General features: G+C 34.6%; 1 long non-coding RNA gene across 1 annotated transcript; it reads left to right on the plus strand.

The window, feature by feature from the left end:
- Positions 1–250: 250 nt before the first annotated feature.
- LOC131528676 (uncharacterized) lies at positions 251–1,708 on the plus strand. Its single transcript, XR_009267919.1, has 3 exons — positions 251–381; positions 907–1,103; positions 1,339–1,708. It is a non-coding gene; the product is annotated as an uncharacterized LOC131528676 (long non-coding RNA).
- The last annotated feature ends 16,673 nt before the right edge of the window (positions 1,709–18,381 follow it).

Genomic DNA, 18,381 nt, shown 5'->3' on the forward strand with positions numbered 1-18,381 from the left:
CAACATAAGTGTGAATTTAATTTCAGCAATTTGACTATCGATTGGCACCATTAAATGACTAAATCAGCATTATATCAGCACAGCCACTGTCTAATACATCAGTATTTTCTATCAGCTACTGTAAAACACACATTGGTCAACCACTAGAAATAAAAACCTTGCATGACCGGAAAAATATGGATATTATAATCTGATGGTAGCAGGGTGGAGCAACATTTCAGCAAAGTGTGCAGCTGGTTGTAGATGATAAGAAAATGTACTATGAAACTGTGTAAACATCTCAGTTCAGAAGAGACGCTGCTGTGTGTGTTTCACTGCGAGAGCTGATTATGACCGACTTCAGTGCTGGAGTGAATGTGGACCCTCTTCTGCTCATCAAGGGTGATTAAAACACTTTAATATTTCTGTTGAAAAGATCTTCTCTTTTAAAACTTGAACAAGTTTTTATGATGATATTTTATGCAAATGCAACTGGAATGTGAATTTGCTTTAAACAATTCGCTGCCTTGGAATTATAAGGTTTTATCTGCATTCTGAGCAGTTTTGAGATATTGAGCTTCAAAGTTTTGCATTCCATAGACTTCTGTAGATTTTTATTTTCTAAAAAAAAGAGGCTCAAAATGTACACAGCTTACAAAAGAAACATCACATAAATAAGTTGTCACAGAATAAGAATATGTGGATAACTACATTTTGACAGAAATGTCAGACAGAACCTTATAATTTCCAAGGTGACGAATTATTAACTGAAATAATCAGTGTCACATTTATCAGCTTTATTAGGAATATTTATTCACGTTTTAATTACAAATCCACTGCTTGATCAGGACTTGATTTCATGTACTTGATGTGACTTTACTGTACATCAACTTTGACTTTAAACTGTGTTTCTGCCTGATTTAACAGAAACAGATGCAGATGGAGTGTAGAATAGAAACAACGCATGCAGAAAACTGCTGGAGCTTCAGAAACCACAGACCAGCAAAAAACAGCAGGACTGAGAGAGAAATGGAGGACAGAAATAAAACACTAACCAGTGAATCACAAGAGAAAGGCAGAGAGATTTGTTAGATGTGAGAGCATGGGGAAAATAAAGCCAGACCGTAAGTGTTTGTTCATCGTGAAGCTTTATTCCTTCATCTCATTGTAGTTTTACCGTGTTAGATTTACTACTGTTTTCTAAAGTGGCACATTCAGACAGATGCATCAGACACAGATGAATGTTTACTGCTCAGTGTGATTGTGTATAAATTACATGATGGATTATTTGAAGACTGAAAACATAAAAACCCCATAAATCCAGAACAATGAGGATAATCTGATGTTTGTGATTTCCAGTCTCTTGTGAAGACCTGAACATTATCCTTCATCACAACAGCTCTTGGACTCGGTTTCAGACTCGTCTGATCACAAACAAACAGACTCATGAACAGATTTTCTCTCAGATCTGTGTCTCAATCCTGCTCTGATGCACTTTACTGACAACATTCTGCATCAACACTCAATCTCTGCTTCTGCCGTGTTTCACTCAGTATTCTGCACTGCCTCACATATTTATGACTGCAATATTCTGCATTTCTCGTCTACATTTCATTCATCATGTATATTTAGTATTTATGTGTTTATATTTTAATACAGTTCATAGATTCTATATTTCTCTATATATTTTGTATAACTCTGTACTATTTTACATGCATTTATTACTCATCCTTCCTCTCTAATCTTGTACCTGTACAGAGACAATAAAGACAAAGCTTGAATTAATATGAACAGAAATCTGCTGCTATGTTTGGAGAAGTTCAGTACATTTCATCTGGATTCTTTACATGTTTAATTATGCAAAACTGAAATATTTATAAATAAATGTTTTGCTATATTTTCAAATTTGTAAATCTGATAGAATTATCAAGCAAGTGATATTCACTTCATACTGAAGACAGCATTCAATTGTATAGTGTTTGTCCAGAGCTGGTGTTTGCCGTAACATACTTATACACATTTATACTGTAGTTCAGATCATTGAGTGCCTTAAAAGTGTCTGTACTCTCAGAAAAACTGTCACTCTGCAGCATTACCCCAAATGGTACTAAGATGTACAATTTAGATTCTTATGGGTAATTTAAAAGTTTTAATATGTATGTTTAAGATACTAAAACTTACCATTTAGCAGCAAATAATGTAAAGAGTGTAAAGTAAAGACATTTTTGTCTTTTGTAACTTAACAGATTTACACCTTTTTTCTGAGAGTGTAACTAACTGTAAAAAATGTTCTATGCCGAAATAATATGCATTCTATCTAAAATAATATCTGCCTGTTGCTCATCAAGATCATAACTAAACATCTCTAAAGACAATCAGTTGTGCCGTGTTGGTATTATTTAGAAGCATTTTGTTGTTGTTGTTTGTTTGTTTGTTTTTGAGTAATTTGACTCAGGTACGTCCTGTAGATTTAGAAACAGAAAACATTAGCTCATAGCTCATTCATATTCATCAGAAATTGCATAAAATCATGGATCAGTCATAAATGCATTACAAGAAGACTCATATAATACATTTTCCTTAATTAAAATACTGAGGTGATGCCAATATTTCTGTGTTAGAACATTTCAATCTGAGATTAAAATGTAACCTAAAATATATAAACTATAAGTTGCAGATAGAGAATACAGTTCAGCTTCATATTAAATATATCCGTGTCAGTGACTGTGAGGTAAATCACCTGCTCATGATCCACCTGATTTTTTAGGACAAAGGGCATTTCCCTCTCAGAGGTAATATTTTTATGTGGATCGACCGGTTTGTGTTGTTAGACTCTCGTGATCGTGCCGATTTACACTAGACACAATTTACATCATTTTATTGATAGAGGCCTTCATCCTGAACTCAGGCTGTTTAGAAAACCAGATAACTAGGCTAACTAATGAATACTGCAGTAAACACTCTACAATTCAATTCAATGTACACACACAATTAGATTACATTTTTAACATCAGTTGATAACTGAACTAATGACAAATACTTGGTTTCTGTGCAGCTGCTTGACACAGATGACATGGATATGGATAATGACAAATACAATAACACCAAGAATGATGGAATCACAGTGTTGGCGTGATAAGCTGCTGAATGAGTCTAAAACTGACCGAACCAAAAATAAAAGAGAACAACTGTAAAATCTTGCATCAGATCTGTGTGCGCATTATTATATACTGCATATAAATTTACATACATTTGATCAGTTCTTGCACTCCTGTTGAGGCTAGAGCTATATTCTGAGCTATAGAGACAGTAAATATAGTTCAAACGAGCAGTTTTCATATTAGATGAATGTGTGTAATGTATTTTTTTTACATGCATCACACATCTTATTGGTGTACTTAAATATAATGATCCTTTAGTGACAAACCACCTTCCTAAAATATAAGGGCAGCTTTATACAGTCTTGTTTAAAGTATTTATATTTATACTGTTAAAACATTTATTGTAAGTATGTGTAAAACATTATCTGGCTAATCAGTACTTTGAAGCTGACACTATGATTTTATCCAGCATTAGAGTTATTGATGTATAAACCTGAAGATAAACATCTAAAGTGTGATTAATGTGATTAATTTAATAGAATGAAACAGAAATCATGTGTAAAAAAATGTCAAATTTCAAATTTTACATGTATTTATTTTTACATTTTAACAGGACTTTTCTGTAAAATGTGTTTAACCTACAGACGCAAAGTCCCTGAAACACAGTTTGAAAACCGGTTCAGGACAGAAAGTGATTCTTGTGTATATCACAAGACACACTGATGATGATGATTCATCTGTTGGTCTATTTAAAAAATAAAAATAAAAATAAAAAATCCCTTGATTCATCACTCATATTCACACGTCCATGACTTTATATGATGCAGGTTTTACTGGAGAACGGAGTTTGATTGGTGGAGGCATTGATATTTCAGTCTGAACTGTAGCAGGAGATCGTGATCACGAGAGACAGACAGACAGCTCTCTGCTGGAGATCATCAGTATATTACAGCTCACAACATCACATACACATCTATCAGATCAGACTTCACAAGAGATTAAAATAAATCAGTAAATATAGTGAATTATAGGAGGAACATGCATCAGCCTGAAGATTGTTATAAATGGTAACATTATTATACTGTGTCCTTAGATTAATGATAAAGAGATGATTCATTCAAGCACAGCAGGCCTATTACACTCACTCTTTAATTTATACTGATTTTAATTTAAAAACCATTATATTTATAAAAATAACTATATTACTGTGATGAGAATCAAAGAGAAATCCATAATCCCACATTCTGACACATTTCAATAAAGATAATTTGGAGGTAAAATTTAATTATCATGACCATAATTTATTAATGGTAAAGAACATATGCTTGATTTTCATGAAAAGGATCATTTGAATTTTGGGTGAAATTAAACCTGGTCATTTTTTCTCCATGTAAGCTAATACGCATTCACACACATAAAAACATTAGAGAGAGAAAAGTATTTGATATCCTATAATCCTCTTCATTAGCTTTCTGCATTTCTGACACTGAATTAAAAGTGATGTTTTGTGGCTATAACCCAGTGTCCCTCAAATAAATACAAATATATATATTTTTATTAAAATAATTAGTGAGTAGATACAGTGTATTTAGATCTATGTGTTCTACTCAAGGCTACAGAATATCAGCTGCATCAAATAAATCGATCATTATAAATATATTAAATACAACAATGTGTTATATTTTCTATTTTAATACACAGAAGATTAGCAGTTGTTTCCATCTTTGTCCAGATTTTTTCAATCAAAGGCCTTTAGTTTCAGGTTGCAGATTTTCTCAGTCGCTTTGGTAGATTTCTCAAATCATCCTCAACGTTTGAAAAAGAGTAAGTGTTTTTATAGAAACAATTTGTGACCAACAGCAGCACACACCAACAGCAGATCACCTGCAAAAGCCTGAAAATGTAGCTTTTTCCCCAAAAGTATTTATGTCATATCAGTGGTATCAGAAGAGGTTGTGTCATTGTTCACAAACAAAATATCACAATAATGAACATGCATGATATTATCATGGACAATTACTGTGAATAATTATTTATTCAGGTTTTTAGAATGCATTTTAAGAATACTTTTCAGTCATCTAGTTAAAACTCGGCTGTAATGCTGCGTGTAAATAAGCACATTCACTTTCTTACGGCAGGAAAGCAAAGCATAGTGTAAGCCCTTCATTTAGGCAAGGGGAGGGGCGTCAGTGGTTGCGCCCGTAGTATCCGCCTTATGTCCCATTAGGGGAAGGAGACAAACACCTGTGCTGCATTTGTAATGGAATCAATAAAGGTATGAGGTCTGTTGTTGTTTGGGGGGATTTTGTATGTGAGGGCTGCTGAGCTTCTTGCCAAGGCTGCCGTGTCGGGACGTGGGCTGGTTGTTTTTGTGCGACGTGTGCGAAGCAATTGGGAGGTATAGTTTGCAGTTCTGGGGTTTCCCTAACTAAAGTTCGGCGGCCGCCGGTGGTTTTTCCCACGAACGCTGTACCCCATGTCCGGTGGCGGGTAAGAAGGCTAGTAGCCCATTATTTGCCTGCATCTCCGGTTAATTCATTTGTGGGTGTATTTAGTGTTTTAGTCGCTGGGGAGGCCTGGTTTGATGTGATTGATTAATTGTAGCCGGTCCCCCAGCGTTTGTATCTGTGTATATGTGTTTGTAGGTGAGTGTGTGTGCGCAGAGGGTATTAGTGCAGGTTGTCCTTCATGTACCATACTCTATTTTATCTTGATGACGGCTAAGTAGTTGGCCAGAGTGGTTTTGGCTTGTATTGAGTGATTTTTCTTTTGGTGTGGATTAATGTGTGGTATTTAACTTATGCACTTTATGAATTGTTGTACTTTTAGTGTTTGCTGTGTAATGAAATTGTGTATAATTGGTGGGCACATGAATTAACTTTAATAGGTTGAAACCCTCTGCTGAATACCTTGCTGCATGTTGCTCTTTTTGTCCTGGGTAATTTGTCATTTGTCAAATACACTGTGAATTGAAATATATGTGACAATCATCTCAACCTGCTGCTTTGCCCTCTTGAGGTTTTAGTATTTGTCTTATTGTATAAGAATAAAAGTGTTGTATTTTTGTATCCATTAAAGTTGTGTGCTTGAGTCTTCTTGCTATTGCTGCCCAAATAAATTTACCTTGTCCAGTCCGGACCCTTTTGGTCTCTCCTTTGAGTTGTATTGGAGGGTTACAATAGCATCCCGTAAACAAAGCAGCTGCGCTACTGTCTGCTTCTGCTTCTGTCTCTTTAAATGAGAGAGAAACTGACCAAGTGTGGTGTACCATACTCGAAATTTGTGCCCTGCATTTCACCCATCCAAGTGCACACGCAATAGTACGTGTACACACACGAGGACTGGCCATTCACAACCTCCATCTACTATCTCTGCCAGTACTGAGACTCAAACCCGCGACCACTGAGTTACAAGTCTGACTCTCTAAACATTAGGCCACGACTGCCCCACACATATACAACACAAATGTGAAAAAATCTCAGAAATTAGTAAAATAAGGCAATTATTTCTGTACAGAAGATAGACCGTGTTAGACAATTTCAATCCAAGATGAACATGAATTCATGCAAACTGCTTTAGACACGAGGAGAGAGATGATGACACAAACTTGATATTTTAAAAAAAGGTACTACATGAATATTGTAATTAATATTAGATTAGTTTGTACAGTTAAATGCATGACAGTTAAGACAGTTTTAACATGTATAAAGTAACACACTATTGACTTTATTAATGTAAAAGTTCTGGTGAAATAAGCAATACTATAAGACACACCAAACATATAATGATAAACAGAGAAATAATAGAGAAACAGGGCTAGAAATAAAAGCAGAAAGCATCAGTAGAATCTCTTAAATCACAGCAGATTGTTAGTAATTCACATTATTGTTGTTGTGCTGCAGCAGGGGTTAATGCACTTTCTGAAATCAAGGCGCTCCTTTATTTAGGTTTCACCGGGAACCTGAAAACAATCACTATAGCTTTTTACACATAAGTGTACAGCACACATTTAAACTAAACATGACAGCAATAATATTTCTTTCAAGAATATATTTCACCAGTTTATAGTTGTACACAGCAAATATTGTCCAAACGGCCCTCAGTGAATCTGGGTGCTATCGGGACCTCCAGGATCGGTTCTGGAGGAATATCAGCATCTTCAGGGTCTTCTCCATTCACCTGCAGGACCAGCGGAAGCACATCGAAGCGACCGGACTTTGGTTTCCATCCCAGCTGAATACACACTAATAGAAATAGTCAAAATGATGTTAAAAGGTTCCTCACACGGAGATCATGCTCTCGGTCTGTTCTTTGAGGAAACAGTGACGGCAGACCTGACAAAACCAGAAGAAAAATAAGAGCTCTGCAATTAATCACAATCAAAGCTATTCTAGCTATTATTACTTGGATTAAAGCAGTTAATATAGATGGTATTACATAAGAACGAGTTAGAAAAAGAAAATTTTTTGATTAATTCAAACTTGCGAAAAATCTTGAGATGTAGAAATTTAAATTTTGGTAGGCATTCAACTCTGCATGAGCCAATGAATCAGAGGGAAAAAAATAATTTATGGTTCAAAAATTATTAGCATAAACATGAGTGCAACTGTCCTCTATCTGTGTGACAAATTTAACCTCTTCAGCTCTGCAGCATATTTTGGATTTTTTACAGAATTAGGCATAACAGAATTTAAAAGAGTGCCCTATTCACATACATTGGAATAAATTGATAAAAATTCTCTAATTTGACAGGAAACTCTGAATTTTGAAACATGGGTAAAATATTGCATGTTTTGTATTTAATTTTTTTACAATATTGTGATAAACACAGACAAAAAATCAGATTTTTATTATTTTTTAATTAAGTTTTTATTTAAGAGTCTGTTAATTGGGACCTGTTTGGTCTATTTTCAACCTGATCTCACAGAATTCCGTGTAATGTTCACGGACTTAATTAACCCCGAATCTGTGGTGGTATCACGGAATCGCCGAAAACTCCGTGATGTGCTCACAGAAGGCATCAGCCGTGGTCCACGCACGGATTCACTGGTTCAACACCAGCTCTGCATCGGACCACGTAAAAAGAGTGACTTTCACTGGAGTACCTGACCCACCGCTACCCTAAACCTACCCAGTTCTGAACAATAATGATGACGATAAATTTCGCGTCGGCATATTGATGCTAAGGGTTTCCGTGCGTGGTTCACGGCTGATGCCTGTCACTGACTTACATTGGTATCACTTCTGTGAGCACATCACGGAATTTTCGGCGATTCCGTGATGCCACCACAGATTCAGGGGTTAATTAAGTCCGTGAACATTACACGGAATTCTGTGAGATCAGGTTGTCTATTTTCCTGCAGAAAGTTTCTTTTGATTCCACTAGGTGGCAGTAAACAGATAAAAAATATATATATTTTTGTTAACTTAACTTTCCTGTAAATGATTCTGTGAGCTTCCGTTGACTCAAGAGTAGAAGTAGGGCAAGTCACACTTTTTCTAATAACTAACTACAATATAACTGTATTGTGTTGCACCTGAGTAAAAAACACCACCCACCAGTTCAGGTTATTCTTGAGGCTCAGTGAAGAGGCATCTGTGGTTAACCATATCACAGCAGCGGTGATTCCCCAGTTCAGCTGAGCACGATGTATCGACGCTGTTGTTTCTAATTATGTTCTAAACAGCTTTTTATTATTAATTCTGGACAGAAATCTCTTGTTTGCATTATAAAGAAACTCAACTTATAAATTATATCTCCATTTTTTTCAACAGATGATAAAATCTAAGACAAATTAAATTATGTCAGAAGATCTGTGGAGCATCACAAACTACAAGAGAACTGAACATCAGGATGAGAAAAAAAGAGAAAAAGAGGATGAGAGACGATCTGATGAACCAGGAGAGAAAAAGAGCTGGTGTTCTGACGATGCTACCCGCTCGGACTGTGCTACCGCCCATTAAAAAGATAGGTAGCACAAATCGATAGCGAAAAATGCTACCTATCAGATTGTGCTACCAGCATCTTATTCATGTGGTTTGAGGCTTTTTTAAATGTCCATACCTACCCTTACCCTAAACTTACCCTTAAAACAATGCAAATATATTATTGGTAGCACAATCCGATAGGTAGCATGTTTTGTCGGTACACCGGAAATGAGTCAGACAGAGCAGCATTAATAGACTGTAAAATATGTTTCATCTTTAACATAAAAAATACTCAATCACACAATACAGTTTCATCTTCTCTGGAGTCTGAATGTAAAATCAACTCTAAACTTTACTGTCTGTCCACTGTATGATTGACTGATTGATGAATTAAACTTTACTCAGCAATTTCCTTCGGATTCTCACAAAAACTTACACACATACACAAGCAAGACAAACAATAATCAGTCATACAAGACGGTTACACTTAATATTCTAGCTTATAGATAGAACATTAGCTTATGTAACATTCTGTATCCTATGACTCATATCTTAACCTCACAAGCAGGAGTTTCTCTTTTTCCAGCTCATCACAAGATAATTAAATACTTTTAAACATTATAGTGAAATTGAACGGTAAATATTGCACAATAATCACTAACAAATGTAAAATTTCACTTTGTTTCCCAAAAATGTTTCCCAAATTCATGATTTCATTTTTTTATTCTACTTTAATGATGAGTTTTTTCTTGTTTAATCAGAAATATTTTCTTTTCCTTCTTTTGTTGAGTTCATGTTATATACAGGATCTGAATCTCAGCATCACTTCAGACACATTTACAGTTTTGTAATTATTTTGGCACAATTTTCACAAGCAAGTATTAAATGATAATAACTCTTAGTACTAATATTACAACAGATCATCAAAAGTGCACTGTTTTCAAACATTTAAGCATTTATTAATTCAGTGTTAATACAAAACACAAAATCACAAAGTATCCTTTTCTCTACACAACATAAGTGTTTTAAACACTGCCCCATGGGTGGGTAACATGCCCCCCAGTCTGACAAAGCAATTTGCTTTAAACATTTAAAGCAAAATCAGAGTACAGGCAGTTCTAGCTTAAAATTAAAAAGAATATAATCAATAATTATGAATTGCAAAATTATAATAGACTATTTGAAAATAATTTGTTTGCTGATGCTAACTGGCTAACTAACTATACCCGATGCTAACTTGAGGTAATTCTTAATTATAAAGTCCAAATATTTTTATTCAAACAACAACAGTAATTAGAATACATTTGGTGGAAAAACTAATGATTTGATGTTCAGAACAGAATAACTACAGTAATTGTCCATTGCTCCCTGGTGTTTTACCCCACTGACTATGTTTGAGAAAACAAATTATGCCATTCTGAAAAAATAATTATATTTTTCTTAACCCTCATGTACTGTTCTGGGTCAATTTGACCCGTTTTGATTTTTGAGTTGTCAGAAATATCAGTTAACTTATGTTTTTTTTTCTTGAAATTTTGTGACTTTTCCTCATTTAGGGTCATGAACATGCATGCAAAGTTTCAACACGCTGATGTGTTTTGACATCATTGACATCGTAACAAACTTTTGTTACATTCGTACTGTTCCTGGGTCAATTTGACCGCCTATTTTAATGCTCCAAGGCAACTCTACAGACCCAAAATAATGATATTTCTTAGTTATATTTTGTTATTTTCGTTTTTTACAATCCTATGAAGCAAAAAAAGTTACTTTTCCCCCACTCATTTCAATACAGAAAAAAAAAATTTTGTCAGGCAAGGTGGTAAAAATGAGCCATTTCTTTTTTTTCAATCTATCTGAAATACTATTTAACTCATGTTGTTTTTCTTGAAGTTTTGTTACTTTTTCTCGTTTAGGGTCATGAACATGCATACACAGTTTCAACACACTGATGTGTTGTGAAATGTACATACAGAAATTATTATATGTTTGTGATGTTCGTGGGTCAATTTGACCAGCATAGGCATCCATTCAAAAGCAATTGAAATACACACAATATAACATTTTAAAATAACAAATATTTCAGAGCCCCTCAACTCCTGAAGTGCCTCCTAGTGTCAGTGTCTTGATGAGTTTAACAACTTTTTAATTTCAAAGTTTGTGAAAACAAAACGGTTTGTCCTTTTAACTGTAAGTCATAGTTTTTGAGCATAGACATAAAAATTACTTTTCCGGCTAAAATTGATATAAAACTTGAATACTTCTGAGCACAGATTTAAGATTGGTATCTTTTTAAAGGTGAAACATCACAGGTTATTGTAGAAGTAAAAAAACAGTTATAAAAGTAAATTTATAAAAAGTTATAGAAGTTTAAATGTATGAAAATGTAAAATATAAAAATATGTATTTTTATATTTTAAAATAGAAATTTTACAAAATATTTTTTACCACCAAATCTTCAAGAAAATCAAAGCCAATCATCTGAACAAGTTTTGTGCCAAATTTTAGGTTGATATCTCAAAAAATGAACTTTTAAGTACGATGCTGTGGATGCAGTACCAAACTTTTCCACTAGGTGATATACAGGGACTCTTGAGTTCCATTTATTGTTTGAGTGCTCTGAACTATATATTTCCATATTCTTTTAAATTATTTATGAAGTAGACATCCTATTCAGAAATAGTTTGGGCAGTAACTTTAATATTTGATTTGAATTATCTCTCTAAAACAAAAACATAAAATAAAAACATACGTATAGAATAAAAGTATGTTTGGTACTATATCACAAATGGAGAATCTATCACTATTTATCTATTGCTCTGTCAATTCTTTGAAAAACAGTCACCAAATATGAAAACTAGAGTCCAAAACCTTTCAAATGATATATAATTTGTCAAGATTACTTTAGGTTTAGACCAAGATATTACCGTAAAAAATAGTGATTAAAAACATTTTTATAAATCATAAATTCAGATATTCATTCTTTGAAATGTGTGAAAAGTACTGATATGAAAAGTTTATTGATTTTACTTGATTGTATGTATTTGTATGTGTCATAATTTTTGTGGAATTACACTGAATCCAATACGGGTCAATCTGACCCGGACCATACAGGAAGTCACCTGTTTTTGAACAGTACATGAGGGTTTTAAATAACACGTACTCCCTATCTACAGGCCCTACTGTTCTCATGTCATATATAACTGTGATTATTTTGGAAAAAACGTAGGGGCATTTCCCCCATCTACCCTAAATGTAATCCAACTGATCTTAATAGTTAATCAGTGAATCATTTGGTAAAGCTGTAGATTTCGACAGATTCTATAGTTTCTGTAGCTTTTGTTATTAATAAAATGTGGTAATTGAACCACATTTTCTCATTAAACATAAATAATCTTGTGTTTTGAAGCAATGATTATGTGGACTGAAAATGTGTATAGCTTTAATGAAAGCAGGAGATCATGTTTTGAAAGAAAGACTAGTTTTACAAGTGTGATCAGTTTAGATTTTTGTAGTAAGAGTTTTGAAAATGTAAACCTACTTCTGAATCAGAAATTATATGATGATATACTGCTTTAACACCACTGGCTTTAATGGAACTGTATTCGTGTCATTTACCAGATACAAATGTAGAAAGGGGGAAAAACCCCAGAAAACTCCTGCAACATCAGAAACCACAGACCAGAAAAAACAGGACTTAGAGAGAAATGGAGGCCAGAAATGAAACACAAACCAGTGAATCACAAGAGAAAAACAGAGAGACTTGTTAAATGTGAGAGTATGAGGACACTAAAACCAAACCGTAAGTGTTTGTTCATTATGAAACTTTTGCAAGATTCACTGCACAGAAAGATTCATCAGATTGACTTCAGACTTTCTGCATTTACTGTTGAAGCTTTTGTTTTAAATTAGGAACAATATCACATAAATGAATAATAACAATGTAGGCTATGTATATTTCTAGTCTGATCCAGACGAGCCTGTAAGCTTCATTCTGATGTTAATAGTGAGGTGAGATTCTCACATTAAACCCAGCTGCTGAAGACCTAAACATCATCTTCATCATCATCATCATCAGACTACAGTCTGTTCTCCTCCTGGCTTCTGGAGGCTTTTATAGACTCATCTGATCACAAACACACTCAGCAGAGCTTCTTTCCCAGCTGATCCCACATCACTCTTCATCAATGACTGTTCATCTTCATCTGTTGTATTGCTCTGGAAACATTTCACATGCACCATTTCTCTGTCTTTGATGAAAGTGACTGATGATTATTTCTGAATGAGTGGATATAAGACAGAGAAACACAGGACAGATGACCGGTCTAACAGGACTCACAGACATTCAGACTCTCACTCGTACAATTTAGCCTCTTCAGTTCACTGGAGCATGTCTGTGGTTTGTGGGAAAAAACCAAAAAAAACTGGGACCTTCTTAATGTGAGTGATACTGTTATATCAAAAACACACACATAAGTTACAAAAACACAGTCAGTAATGTCTGTGAAGGTAAACAGCGGTGAAAGAAATCACATGTTTATATTAGATCTTTGTAAGAGCCACCCGCCGCCCAACAGAGAAATAAATAAAGGTGTTGTGTGTTCGGTCTTTTACCTGCGCTTCTGCAGAGTTCACTTCATTTATCAGGATTCACTTTCAATTTCAGTCCAGCTCCGTGTTTAATCTGCCTCCAATTTCAAGTGATCATTACATTTAGGCTGTATTTCTAATTAAAAACTGATCACAAATATTGATTATGGATTAATTTAGATATTTGATTATTTTAATATCCCATACTTTCAGTGATTTGTTTATCAGGGACCCGATGCTGCATTTGAGTCTCGTGTTGGTCTTACGTGGATCTCACGATCACAAACTCACCAGTTCTGGGGTCTTATTCATAAAACTCTCCGATTTCATCCTAAAAGTGTGCGTATGCACAAAAGCTAGATTTTGCAAAAACACAAAATTTTTCAGATTTATAAAACCATGTGTACGTCAGAACCTGCGCAAAAAAAAATCCTACCTCGTCTCCTCCCCGAAGTCACCATATATGGAGCTTACAACGCCTAGTTTTATATGCATAACCTCATCTGCATATCATTTCCATGCATATAATTATTCATGTGACACCATGTTTAACACCATCAAAGGTACAAGACATTAAGGAAATATGAGATACGGACTATAAATGCAATTTGTGCCATTCATTAATTTTTATTGCCAAAATCATCCAGTATCCTTATGTTTTAGAATAAATTTATCAAAATATCCATAAAAACAAAACTGTTTAAAATAGTTTTCAGATAATATTTTAAAATAGAGTTGTTCTCATTCTTTTACATTGGCCAAATAGTATTTCAGTTGTTTTAAACAATTCAAATTAAATCGAATTTATGCAGTTTTGCTGATAAGGTGAACATCTTTGAGTTATTTTAAGTGGAAACAGATAGACCTGTATTTATTGCAGTGTAAATACTATTGTCTGACCCAGCAAAGTATTTTAAAAAGGAAATGTGCAAATCTTATGGTTTTCTTCAAGTTGTATTCTTCAGATACAGTGGTGTTTTTCATAATGTTGTGGAGATGCCTTCACACGACATCAACACTTCTGTGCAGCTGCGGTTGTGTTGAACCAATTCAAACCGGACCGTTCGAGCACTAAATCCAGCAATGTTCACCATCGAAGTAAGTGTGCATCACTGATCATTGTTCTCACTAAAAATATTTTCTCATAACATGAGATCTGCAGTTTAGTTTAAAGATGAATTATTGAGCACCTATAGCACTCCTCGCTGTCATTAAACATAGTGATCGAGCGAATCCACTACAAATATGTCTATATTCATATCATTTTGGTTTAACTTCTACGTAATGACTATATGTGATTTCAGTGCTTATCTCCATCAATGAGAGTGTAATAGCCTATTAAATGTAAATGTGCCTATTGACATGAAAACAGTTTAAAATCGTTGTTGAGCCAACTTCATTTATTTTCTCATTCCAGGAAAACGTCTGCACACATGGATCAGAGTTTGCAAGTTCCCAAAATTTCCTGTCAATTTTTAAAAACAACACCTTTCAGCGCAAGTTGGTACACAACGGTTATAAATGAGGCCCCTGATCTTTTTTTTGTTTGTTTTAATCTCGATTTTAATTTTCTTTAAAACAACACATAAACAATGTCACCCAAACAGCCACTATACATGAGAAATAACACATCAGAGCAGTAACACTGTACATGTCGTTAGAGCCAAGCACTTAAAGCTTTATATTAGGATACGCAGTGGATAGATTATCTTTTGATATAAATCTCAGTTCTTCCAAATGCAACATATATCCCATTTCCCACACCCACATCTCAAAAATAGGGACAGAATCTGCTTTCCACATCTGTAAGATCAGTTATTTATTTATTTAACAAGCATCATACAGAGCAAAACGGCCTGTGTTTGAGATTTATTATAAAAAGCAATATCTGCACCTGAAAGTCCAACACAAGGCTCAGGCTCCAAGTCAAAGGAATACACTTCAGAAAGAAATTTATATATACATTTCCAAAATGGCTGTTTTACTTCATGACCATAAAGAATGAAACAGTGCCTTCTAACCTTTTTATACTTATTACAGAGTGGAGAAATCATGGGATCAATTTTATGAAGTTTTAGTTTGGAATAATGAAGCTTATGAATTACCTTGAACTGAATCAAATAATGTCTAGCATTTACAGAACATGTATATTTCTCAAGCACTCGTCCCATGTTTTCATGAATATTAAAACCCAGTTTCTCTTCACAATCATATTTTATTTTTTGAATACTCTTGTCCACCTTTTCTAACAGTAATTTGTAAAGGTTTGACACACTACCACTCGTACCAGGGTGAACATTAACAATTCTCTCTAAAGTGGGATTTAAATTTAAAACTTTAAAATCTTAAATGTGCTTCCTAACGAAGCCTTAACTTACAAATAACAGAAAAAATAGAACTAAGTAAAGACCTTGTGTTGTTACTAACCCCAGTTCTGGTGTCAGAGGATGAAGGTGGCAAGTCATTTTGACACAAAAGTGTGGTTAACTTAGTCAAGTGTGGACTAAAATAACAGAAAAGCTCTGGTAAAAAATGACTTTACCTCACCTCTCCATGTAAGATTAATCCCATCCAAATAGGGCTTATAACAGTGAGAGATGCATGTGTAACCACAGAGAGACACACAGCAGCATGTGAGAGTTTCAGCTCCAACTGTAATCAAACACACCTGCCTTTAATTTTCAAGCGATCCTGAAGACCTTAATTAGTTGCTTCAGGTGTGTTTGATTAGAGTTGGAGCTGAACTGTGCAGGACAGTGGATCTCCAGGAGCAGGATTGGTCAACCCAGCTCTAAGGGGTTGGCATCATCTCTTCTCAGGTGTTTGGTCATCTCAGATCATTTGAGGGTTGGATCCAGACTGAAGCTTGTGTAATTCAGGATATCAATCCCGTGGCAGAAACAGAGAATCAAATGGAGACATAATTAGCGTAGCTGCTGTTCCATCCAAGCAAAACCGATATTTTTAACCCAAGCTAAAGAATAATAATGTGCATTTGATCAGATATAACTGCAGTACAAGATTATAAGATGCATTATGTGAACGCTTGACTAGAGATGGACAACCAGCTGTTAGTGCATCACAACAGTCCAGTCTAGAGGTCATGAATACATGAACTAGCTTCTCTGCAGTACTGTATATGTACAGTGTCTGTGCTGTTAATATGACCCCAACAATAAAACAAAAACAGAAAATTACTCACTGCTCTGGACATTTCAGTTGATGTCCTGTTTACGTTTATACATCAGTCGTTCGTGAGGGGCTGCTGGCTACTTTCATTTTGTTAGTTGTTTATTTTATGATTAAAGTCTATAGTTTTATAGTATAGTTATAGTTTTAAACGTCTGTCGTTTCTGACACTTTCTTCCCTTGACATTGAACTTTATTACAGATGCAGTAAAACATGTATTAAAGATAGTAGCACAGAGCAAGTGAAGTGTTTGCAGAAACTTGACTGGCCACAGACTCAGAGCCCTGACTTCAACCTGAACACCTGTATACTGTCAATATGTGTAATATCTTATTATATCTAATAACTTTCATGTATGTTTTTACTTCATATGAGAATATATAATATATACAGGTATTCTAATATTACATGGTTTGTATGACCTACTATGCTAAACATTGATTTAGCAAGACGATATAGGCTACTTTTTATAACTTTATAAGCTGGTATTTTTTTATGTGCCTAGGTATTTTTTAACCATGGGGTACATATTCTGAGTTAATATATTTGAAATGAGTTAATGAGTTTCTGCTATGATTTATAATTCACCACCAGTCTATACCTTATGAAAGATTATTCATCGATCTCAGCAACTTCTCAACACCACTACCACCAAATAACCTTTCATGATATACCATCAAGATTCAGTGCAGCTTATATGTTCTGTTTAACTCCAACTCGTTCCTCCCTTGTTCTCTGTAGTTACAGGGTAAATACAACAGTTGCGGGCTGTACATTAAAGTGGTGCTTGTTCCACCAACAAACTACTCTAAAAGAACTGTTGTTTATACAGTAGGTCATACGTACATATATGATATACCAGGTTATATAACAATAAACAAGGTGGTTGTGTTCTTGTATTATTGATTCACCAGAAGAGAGCATATCTGGAATCTGCCTCTTCATGCTACCTGGACTTCAAACACAAAGTAAAAAGCAAAAGCTCTGTGGAAAAAGATGCCACAAGACACACAGCATGAAGAAATAAAGAGGCAATGTGTGGAGATGTGTTATGAAACTTTGTGTCATCTCAATATTCACAGTTATATTTACTGCTGTTTTTTTCATGTTGTAAAGTATTATTACACAGATTCACAGACTGAGTTTCTGCTGTCACAGATGAATGTTTACAGATCAGTGATCGCATATAAATTACAGGATGGATTATAGATTGAGAACATAAAAACCCTATGAATCCAAAACAAGGATAATCTGACATATGTTTGTGATTTCTAGTCTGTTGTGAAGAGCTGAACATTATTCTTCATCATCACATCAGCTCCTGAACTCATCTGATCACAAACAAACAGACTCATGAACAGATTCTCTCTCAGATCTGTGTCTCAATCCTGCTCTGATGCACTTTACTGACAACATTCTGCTTCAACACTCAATCTCTGCTTCTGCCGTGTTTTACTCAGTATTCTGCACTACATTTACTGCAATATTTTGCATTTCTAGTCTACATTTCATCCATCTTTATCTTTATTTAGTATGTATGCATATTTTGACATTCCTGTATATTTTAATATAGATTCTGTATTTATAACTATT

This window comes from Onychostoma macrolepis, chromosome 21 (assembly GCF_012432095.1).
Source record: "Onychostoma macrolepis isolate SWU-2019 chromosome 21, ASM1243209v1, whole genome shotgun sequence".
Classification (NCBI taxonomy): domain Eukaryota; kingdom Metazoa; phylum Chordata; class Actinopteri; order Cypriniformes; family Cyprinidae; genus Onychostoma; species Onychostoma macrolepis.